Raw genomic sequence first — 10,790 nt, 5'->3', positions numbered from 1 at the left:
GGGAATGGGCCAGGTTTTGAGAACAGCCGTTTTCTCTGGGTCTGTTTGTACTCCATTTCTGGACACTATATGACCAAGATAACGGACTGATGTCTGAAAGAATACACATTTCTCTGCGGAGAGTTTGAGGCCAAATTCCTTGAGACGGGAGAGCACCTTCATCAGCCTTTCCTCGTGCTCTTCAAGGGTCTTGGAGAATATGATTAGGTCATCAAGAAACACCCATACTTCCTTTAAATGCATGTCCCCCATGCATTTCTCCATTAGCCTCTGAAAGTACTCGGCGCATTTGTCACTCCTCGAGGCATCCTATTGAATTCCCAGAAGCCGAGTGGACATACAAAGGCTGTTTTTGGCTTATCTGCCTCTTTAACCTCTATCTGATAAAAGTCAGATTTTAAATCAAGGACAGAAAACCACTGAGAGCCGTTGAGTGCACAGAATGTGTCCTCCAGCTTGGGGAGGGCGTATGCGTCTTTAATGGTCTGGAGATTCAGGCGTCTGTAGTCTATGCACAGTCGGACCTGGCCATTCTTTTTCCTTACTACCACAATTGGTGCAAATGGAGATTCAGAGTCTCTGATTATTCCTGCATCAAGGAGCTCCTGAATGTGGTTTCGAACTGCCTCAATATCCTGAGGGTGGATTGGTCGGGTGCGCTGCTTGAAAGGAGTTTCATCTGATAGTTTTATGTGATGTGTAACTTTATCTGTTCGACCAAAATCTGTGTCGTGTTGTGCAAACACATCACGCATACTGTTGAGCTGCTCTGTGACACGTTCTTTCCACTCAGGTGGGATCGGGGACTCACCAAAGTTAAAGCTCAAAGTGGGCTTTTGGGAGGACTCTGCTTCGGCTGTCTTTTGGGATAGCTCGGCTGGCTCTGCTACGTTCTGCTGTTTTGACAAAACAGTTTGGTAAGTATGCATCTGGGCTATTGTGCACTTTGGGGGGATGACGATATCATGATTTGACTCATTGCAGATTAAGACTGGTAGCTTATAGGGCCGTCGGGGGGTGGGGGTCAACTAGGCTGGCCTTTACAAGCAACCCACCAGGTAAGGAGGGTAAATCTGGATGCTCAATTAGAACAGACTTCTCGTTCTGGAATCCGCTCACTGAGGAAACTCACTCAAGTGCAACAGTTTTGCCAGCTGGGATAACTTGGGCACTCTTCCCTTGTAACTTCACAGCACCGTGGGCCTCAGTGCAAGTTGTCTGTCTGTGTCTTGTATCCAGTACTTTAAGGACTGCCTGGTAGCCATATGGAATAGGCTGATGTGTGATCTCAGATTTGGAATAGATTTCGTAAAGGACATTAAGGGTGTTGGTGCCTATAAGTACAAGGGGCTCTGTAATGGTGTGGAGGTCAGGAACAACTAAGGCAAGTGTGCTTACTTCAATTGGTGCTCAAAGAAACTCTTTTGGGAAAGTGACAGCTAACTCAATGTATCCTAAGTAGGGGACAGACTGCCCTGCAGCCCCCTCTACCTCTAAGAGGTCATGAAGTGACTTGATCTCCTGCTCTGTGAGGCGTTGCTCATAAAATGACTGTGGAACTGTTCTGACTTGTGAGCCCGTGTCAAGTAAGCAGCTAACTTCTTCACCTTTGATGTTCACAAGAGCTGTACTCTTGGTACCAACTAATCCTTTAGGAAATTTAAAGGGGAGGTTGCTGCCTGATTGTCCTACGCTGCTACATACTTGCGAGTTGGATGTGGCGTTTATAGCTGAGGGACACTGATTTGTCTCAGCCCCTGTCTGTCCCACAACAGGAGCTGTTAATTGTTTAAATGTGACTGGAGACTGGATTTGGTCTCCATTTCCCACTCACATTGTTTCTTCTCCAACTGCTTCCGCTTTTCAGCCACCAAGGTGGGGTTTGGCGCTTCGGTGCACAATGAGGAGATGTGTCCATCCTCCCCACACTTAAAGCAGTACCAGGGCCAGGGCCTGTTCGTCTGCTTTGCTCTTATTTGGTTTTGCACATTTGCTTTTGTTTTTTTCAGGGTTTGGCTCTGGACTTTTGGTGCAGTTGCCTTTGTATCAGCTCCTTTCTTCTTCTCTGCCATGAAAGAGGTCAACTGGCTCTGCAAGGTGGCAACTTGTTTCACAAGGTCCTCTATGGTGCTGGAACAACCCTCTGGTCTCTCCTTTGGGTCTGCGCATGCACATGCGCTCTGAGACTGAACTTGGACTCGTTTTGTGGTACCTATATGTTTCCTCATGCGGCTGGCTTTTGTTTGCCGCCTGTCCTCCTCTGTGCGCAACATCAGCACGAGTTCTGCAAACGAAGGAGGACTGATCTTTGCCCGTTCAAGTTGTAGAGTAGAGAGCAGAGCGCCATCCCAACACCCTCGACAGAATTGCTTTAGAAGGTGTCGGTCTATTTCTTTTGGTTCAACCCCACCCCTTTTTACCACTAGGTTTAGCGTTACCTGTAGCCGATGGAGGTAAGTAGAAGCGCTTTCCCCTGGGTCTTAGAATGTGTTTAAAAACTGAGCAAAGAGCTCTTCTCCATCTTCAACAATACCATAGGCTGAATCGAGTAGTTGCAGGAAAGCTAAAGGGGGTGAATTGGGCTGTAAACCTTTGACTACATCAGCTGCGGGTGGGAGCAAGCGCTCCACAATTTTTCTGATGATCTGAATGGGAAGCATGCTTGAGTCATTAAGCAGCAACTCAATATGTGAGTGCCAGGTGTCATAATCGATCTCATTATTGGGCCTGGGAGTCTTTCCAGAGAAGGGGCGGAGCCTTAGTTGGGACTGGGAGTGGGAACTAATCGCTTCGCTCCTCACAATGTGCTCAACCACAACCTTTTGAATTTCAGGGGGATTCATGTTGTTCGCTGAAAGTGAAAGGGCTGTACCCACACTGTCAATAGGGATGGTGCCAGTTGGAGAAAAGCCATAATTTCTGTAAGGGGTGTCTAAGAATGGAACAGGAGGAGTCTGCTCAGTTGAAAGTAATGGCCCGCGGGTCTCAATGGGGGTTTCAACACGGGCCGAGAGGAACTTCCTCTCTTACAGCACCCCATTGGCTTCAATATCTTTACTAATCTGAGACATCACGTCTTTAAGCACCTGTCCGTACTCACCACCACTCAGTTGGCTAAGGTTTTAAGCTCTGACAGGTAAGTTTTTGGTGATATTACCACTGATTTCAGTTTGGTACACACTGCTCAGAGTTCTGACCAGTACAAATGGTAGAGGGATTGTCTTGCAAGGTATATTTGTATGGCAATAGTTCACCTAAAGTTTCTACAGCTGTACCAATATGTATACTCAACGATCAGGTTTTTATGAAATTCTGATTTATCATCATCAACCACAACAGTTCTTTTCACAGACCCATATTCTTTAAGAAAGTCTAGGACCTGTTCACTTTGGTCTTCCATATTAGTCAGCCCACCAATGATAACCGAGTTGGGGACTTTAACACCACACTTCTGTACAAAATCCATAGTGGACATGGGTTCAGTATTGATGTGACAGGCAATCGATCTGTGATAATAAGTGGACCAGTATCAGAAGATGCCAAGCCCTTAAGAGCCAGTGGTTTGACCTCAATAATGACAGACAACAATAACTGGGGTTTGTTGTGGTCACTTGTTTTCAACAGAACACAGTAACAAACAATGGAACACTTTGGTTTAAACAATGTATGAAAATAACAAAATTAATAAAGCCGGCAGATTTCTTAAGAAAATAAAAGAAAACCCGGTTCTCAACCACTCTTATTGCTCGTTGGGGCCCTTTCTGTTCAAATCAGTATTTTATCAGTGTCAGTGACCGATTCCTGTGTACAGCGATATGCCAGTGCAAGTCGATCCTACCGCACAATCCGTGAGTGGGGGGGGGGGACGGCACATACACACTTGTGCTCGTGGGTCGGTTGGCTCACCACACAGTTTACACTGGGGAATCCTTCTGATGGTTGAAACACTAATATCTAGTGCAGATCCAGCCGGATTGCTTCTCAGACCCGGGTCGGGCTTAACTTCTGGTCCTTTGATCATCACTGGAAGAAAAACCTGACCGTTGAGACAGTGGGTGGGTTTCTCTTTGTGCACGTCGCTTGATTGCAACAGTCATCTCTGCCGTTCACGCTATTCCTATGGATGGCAATCGATTTTTGGAATCGGTTGTGCACGATGTTGTTTTTCATTGTCAGGAAGTAGCTAACCGGAAGTGAAGACGGGGCTTTAATCATCTAACACTTCGGAGCTCAGTAACTGGCCTGCTCCTCACAGAGGACCATGGGAATCATAGTTTTAACGGTTCTTCAAGGGCAACTCTTTCATTTTTTTATCTTTTTGTGCATTTAATCACTTTATTGTAGACGGCTATTCTTTCCAATTATTTGACCAATACTTATTTATTCATTGTCAACGCTTGACCTTTTTTTTCTAACTTTTTTATTTTCTTTTTTTTTTTTAAAGCATAGATGTTATACTTCAATTAAGGTACAATATTTATTTTAAAGTTCTAACTTATTCTAATAAAAGAATTATCATTTTAAGGGTTTTCCATAACTGGTTACACAAAGGAGGTGAAACACTAGAGTCCAGACTAACCAGAGAGACAGGGAGAGAAGGTAAGTCCATCTATGCTGGAACGAGGTCCGACATTGCGTGAGTGTGGCGCTGGTATTTATAAAGCTGGTAGGTAAATTGGTTACAGGTGTGGATGATCAGTACTCAGGACATTGACTATGGAGGGAAGGGATGGGGTGTGTCCGTGGCTGAAACTAGTGCGGGTGTAACAGTGTTTGACCTTTGCCTGATTGTTGACTATGTTCCTGGACCTTAGACTAGAGTTTTAACTGTGGAGTTTCATTCAGTGGCCACATCTCCTTTCTCTGTGATCAGGCTGCCTCCCGAGGGTCCTCTGTCAATCACCTTTCTGAAACTATTGCTCAGGAAATCCATTCCTTTAAATGCTTGCTTCTGTGTTGTGACTGAATTTTTGGGTCCTTAATGTTACAACATAGTGCAAAACAGTAGTGATAGTGATCTTTTTATGATAATGTGATTAAACATGGTGTTATCATGGATCACTCATGGATTTACCATCTCTAAATAAACACAACCCTTTGTGGTTGGATTGTAACCTCCTAGATGGGATATAACTTTCGTAGATCACTAAAGGGCAAGCTTTCCATCACAATTTACCTCACAGAACATAATATGATATTTTTTATCCATATTAGCATAAAACCAATCGAGTGCTAGCATATAACTACATTAGCACAGCTACATAGCTTCACGTAAACATTAGGTTAATAGCATTACATAACATTAGTAGTGGTACTTGCACAGGGACAAAATCTCTTTGAAATGTGCAGCCACATGTCAAACTTTAAGTTTACTTCCAATTGGTGTAGTGATACTGGTGATCTGTGCAGATGTGGAAAGATGTTCTGTTTTCGTCCTCCAGTAAACTGTCAATCACACTAGGTGCTGCGCACCATCTACTGGCAACAGGACAAATGCTGTCTCGAACCAGTCAGGACTAGGGCTGGTATCGTCACTACTTTCCTGAAACAATGTTGATTTGATTCACAACAGCCTATTTCAGTTCGATTGCAATTAATTCCGATTCGATTCAATATCCATTTCATTTACAGCTATTATGTAACACAACTGATTTTTCTTGAATATTAAAGAAGTTTTCAGATGACACATCTAAATCATTTCTGAAGTACCATAACAATACAGTGTCTCCCCAGATTCAGAGCCAGAAATGCTGTGATGGAAAAAAATAAAAGAACCCACAGGACAGAAAAAAGTGAAATATTTTAAATGTCCTGATGAAGATTCATTCAGCAAAGTTGTTCTAATATATTCTTAAAGTTCAGATCTCTGACAACGTGTTGATGTTAAAAAAAATCTACAAAGAAAACTGGATCCACATAAAGCCGATTCAGAATTCCTTCAGTGACGTAGATTCAGCTTGATCAGCTGTACGCGTTGCCGTGACGACGTGATGCTATCGGGGTAACACTGGCGCAGGAGAAATCCTCCATCTGCTCCTGCGTGGAGGCGAGATGCTTCCATCTCCACCTGCCTGAGAGAATCTAGAAATCTCTCATATTTTTGTCTACCAGTTATTAACATGTGATATATTAAAAATATTATAATGTGGTTTTCTGCTCCTGGGTATCTAATTGGGGACAGAAGACAAGTATCAGACTGTGTTCAACAGGATTTTGAGTAAAGTTATACCATAATTGAAGCAAAATGTCTACAGAAAATGTATGTGACAAATATGTCACGTCAGGCTCTTATGGGTTAAAATGTCCTCGGCACCTGATACTCCACCACATCATCAAAAGCAAAAACACTTCCATCCTTAGCTGGACAGCATCAGTGGAGATGTTTACAAGACGCATTGTAAAATGTTTGTTTTCAGTGGCGCGTGCGCTGTCTGACATCAGAGATCATGCATCAGGAGAGCAACACTGGAGGCATGTAAGAACACAAAGACTAGAGCTCAGTGTCCCAGTTCTTCATCCCCATCATCTCCTGAGACTGATCCGGTGTGGGACATCATGTCATGATTGATCTATTTCTGGAATTTAAGATGATGAGTTTTTAAAGTTGAATGAATGATCATTTATTTAATATACAGTAATATCAGCCATTATAAATATTATATATGTCCATTTAAAGAAAAAGTCAGACTAATGGATTAACAGTTAATAAATGTTGTTCAGAGAAAACGTTTATTTTAAAATATAACTTAACTTTAAAAGTTACATTAAGTTCTCAACGTATTTAGTTTATATTTTAAAAATTCATTGTTGAACACCCCACACAAACAGATCTCCTTTAGTTACTGGTGCTACTGCCGAGTGCCAGATAATATCTCTTTAACTAAGTTAAGTGATTGTGCAATAACTAAGTTGTGTGCATATGGTATTTTTTTATATATTTCCTCCTGTATGTTAACTAGGAATGCATGTTATTACGTCTTTATGGAGCCTAATTAACACTTTATATGCAATAATGTTGCACAATAATCAATGTGTCCATCGGTAATAAAGCATTTTAAGTATAACTAATTGCTTTTTTGATCACCCCTTTACTAAAAACACTGGCACAAAATAAAACACACCACTGCTATGGGTTCCCCACCCCACAGGAGTCGGGCCATGGTGGTCATGGCCCTCAGGAGCTATGGTTGGCGTCCCTTATTTTCACTTTTGAAAGTTGGCAACCCTATTTGCACATAAGTTAGGGATATTACTGGTGAAACTTAAAATCATATGCCCACATGGCAGCTTATTTAGGAAAGTTTATCTAACTGCTGAACAATATGCGGAGCAGTTGTAATACATTTTCATTGCCTTTATTTTCAGAGCATAGGCTACATATGCTGTACAATAATGCTTAAGTCCACCAATCTTTATTAAAGAAGACAAACAGATCTTTCTCTCTCTCTCTCTCTCTCTCTCTCTCTCTCTCTCTCTCTCTCTCTCTCTCTCTCTCTCTTTCTTTCTCTCTCCCTCTCCAAGTGCCTTAATTGTCTAACTGGAATTATAGTCCATAATCTGCCACCCAAATCAGCAGTCCTATTCTCTGAGGCTCATGCTCAACACTGGTCCTTCAAGCTGGATTGAGTGCAACCTAGGAAGAACATCATGGACAATGCTGCATCAGGCACCGCAGCGCACAGGAGCTGTCCGTAGAGAGAACGCTTCTTACCTGTTTAGTTAGAGGACTACTAAATTGGATTCCAGCCACTCGTGTGCCCGGCTCCCCCTGCCACTGTATCTCACAGCAGCAACGCAAGCAGGCCATCCAAAAGAAGTTATACATCCATAGTAGATCCAGAAGGTACATGTTACTCAGTTGGTACATATCCCACTCAGGGTCTCAAATGCACAAGCTGCAATCTTGGAAGAGAGAATAAAGCAGCTGGAGCTGGAAGATATGTGCCATCTGATTGAGCATGAGACTCAAGCTGACTTGGAGTGTAAACTGCTGAGATAAACAAGCCGAGGAAGCACAGCGGCTCCAAGATGAGGCATTCAAACCCAGAGAAGCTCCCACTAGGCAGCTAGAAACACAGCAGCACCTAACTTGGGCTGAACAGGACCTTGAGATTGCTAAGCTTCGTTCTCTGATTCTTGCAAATTTCTGGACAACTGTAACTTTACCTGTACATTCTGACAAGTCAGACCCCTTTCTGGACTTACCACTGCCAGTGCAGGCAAGACAGGCTGACATGCTTCCATCCATTTCCCAGCCCTCTCTGTCAACCCAGTTACTTCCAACACCTGCTCCTGCAGTGTACCCACCTATTCCTCCCCCATAAGTGATGCAACAAGTCATTCCAGCCTCTACAGTGCCTCCTAATGGACCATAGCCAAAGCTGCAACCTAATACCCTTCCAGCAATACCTGCACTCCTTGTTAACCCGACAACACACCTCCAGTGTTGAATATCCATGGCACTCAGGTCTGTGAGACTACAACTTGGTCCAGCATTAGCAACTACTTGAGATACAACCCATGTTACACCCTTAGGCGCATGTCATCACCTCAGCACCTCTGGCCAATAACACACCTTATGTGGCATTAACCTATGAGTTACAGCTGCCTATAGCCAAACTCCAGAAACGAGTTTATACATAACCATACTCCTCCCAATCCAGTAGAGTCTCAGTCTTCAACAGTGTATCAGCCCACTTACAGCTACAGCCAACCAGCCATGGAGCCACTCAACACTGCTCAGTATGCCAGCCAAGGAGTTCCACCACTCTTCCCAATTCACCAACCTTCACTTCAGTGAGCAATGTAAATATCAAATGTTGATCAACCACATCAAGCTCTCAACTGACCTGGAGGCTCTACAACAGGGGTGCCCAGCTCCGGTCCTCAAGGGCCACAATCCTGCAGGTTTTTGATCTGTCCCTGCTCCAAAACCACCTGACTCAAACTGATGACTCATTGTGCAAAACATAATAGGCTGTTGGATCTATTTCATTTGAGTCAGGTGTGTTGAAGCAGGAAACATTGGAAAATCTGCAGGACAGCGGCCCTCGAAGACCAACTTTGGGCACCCCTGCTCTACAAGATAAGTATGGGCACCTACAACAGCTGGTCCAGAGTGCCATACTTAATGCACCTGCTGTCAGGATGGGTGATATGAATGCCTTTGACTCATTTGGCTTGTTTGTCCATTCCTTGGTAGGCATAGTAAGGATCCTTGAAGGACAAAATGGATATGAGTTCCACTGCGACTCCCACGTTGATCACCTGCTCAGCAAGATACCTCCCACCTAACATGATGGCTTCATTGAGTATTGCCTGCAATATAGTATTTTGCAGACTGGCATACATCCAGACAAAACACACACCCTCCAGGACTTGGCTACTTTGCTCCAGACAAAGTCTAAAGCAAAGCACATTTCCAGTACAGCAGCACTGTATCAGACCGATACCCCCGACCTGATAGGAAGGATCTGTGAACCACACAACCCAAAGAGAAACCAATGTCTGTGTGCTTCAATATTCTATTCTAGAGTCATTTGGCAGACGCTTTTCAAGTGACTTACATCTGAGAGAAAGAACAACACAAGCCAGAATTCCAACAAGATGGGACATCATAATTAAGTGTTAGTTAGACTGCTGTGAGTCCAGATGGACCAGGTGCTGTCGTGTAGTGCTAGAGGCAGTACCCTTTTCTCTCTCTCTCTCTCGCTCTCTCTCTCTCTCTCTCTCTCTCTCTCTCATATACATATATATATATATATATATATGATAGTCCTTTGTTTAATTACGACATCATGATTTCAACACACAATATCATCTTGGGTGTGAATGCACGCAGCTTATTCAGTGCTGAGTTGAGCCAAAGAGCTGGACAAATCTTTCTAACTCAATCCAATGAGTAGAAGAGTTAAGCTAAGTGCGGAAATGCTCCTTAAACAGGTGAGTCTTTAGCTTGCTCTTAAAAGTGGCTCTGACTCTGCGGATTGGACAGAGTTTGGTAGATCGTTCCACCACCAGGGAACAACAGAGGAAAAGAGTCTAGCTACTGATTTTGCACCAAGTTGTGGGAGCACTAGCTGTCTTTTGCTGGCAGAGCTTAACTGTGGAGAGAGGGAGTGTAGCTCTGGATTAAGGAGTGAAGGTAGACAGGAGCAGTTTGGGTTATTGTTTTGTAAGCCAGAAGCAGAGCTTTGAATTTGATGTGCTGCAACTGGAAGCCAATGAAGAGCAATTAGCAGCGGAGTGACATGAGCTCTTTTGGGCTGGTTGAAGACCAGACGTGCTGCTGCGTTCTGGATCATCTGCAGAGGTTGAACTGAGCATGTAGGCAGGCCAGCCAGTAAGGAGTTGCAGTAGTCAATGCGTGAAATGACCAGAGTCTGGACCAAGAGCTGTGCCGTGTATTCTGTCAGGTAGGGTCTGATCCTCCTGATGTTGTACAGAGCAAAACAGCACAACTGGGCAACCGAGGCAATATGGTCTTTAAAGGTCAGCTGGTTGTCTACCATGACACCAAGATTCCTGGTAGAAGACGTAGGCACAAGCGTAATAGAGTCAAGCTACACACTTATCTGTGGTGGTAAGGAAGAACTGGCTGGACAGACAATAAGCTCGGTCTTGAACAGATTTAGCTGAAGATGACAACCCTTCATCCACATGAAGATATCAGCAAGGCATGCTGATATTTGCATTGAGACGGTTGTGTCATCAAGTGGAAAGGAAAGGAAAAGCTGAGTGTCATCTGTATAGCAGTGGTAGGAGAAACCACAAAAGCTAATGACTACACT

General features: G+C 43.8%; 1 long non-coding RNA gene across 1 annotated transcript; it reads left to right on the top strand.

Moving 5' to 3' along the window:
• The first annotated feature begins 1,698 nt into the window (after window positions 1–1,698).
• On the top strand, window positions 1,699–10,169 carry LOC121628298. The gene is made up of 3 exons (XR_006008136.1): window positions 1,699–1,795; window positions 5,307–5,311; window positions 10,159–10,169. It is a non-coding gene; the product is annotated as an uncharacterized LOC121628298 (long non-coding RNA).
• Window positions 10,170–10,790: the final 621 nt, after the last annotated feature.

This window comes from Melanotaenia boesemani, chromosome 17 (genome assembly GCF_017639745.1).
Source record: "Melanotaenia boesemani isolate fMelBoe1 chromosome 17, fMelBoe1.pri, whole genome shotgun sequence".
Taxonomy (NCBI): Eukaryota; Metazoa; Chordata; class Actinopteri; order Atheriniformes; family Melanotaeniidae; genus Melanotaenia; species Melanotaenia boesemani.
Note: the sequence above shows the minus strand (reverse complement) of the source record. Positions and strands in the feature narration are given on the sequence as shown.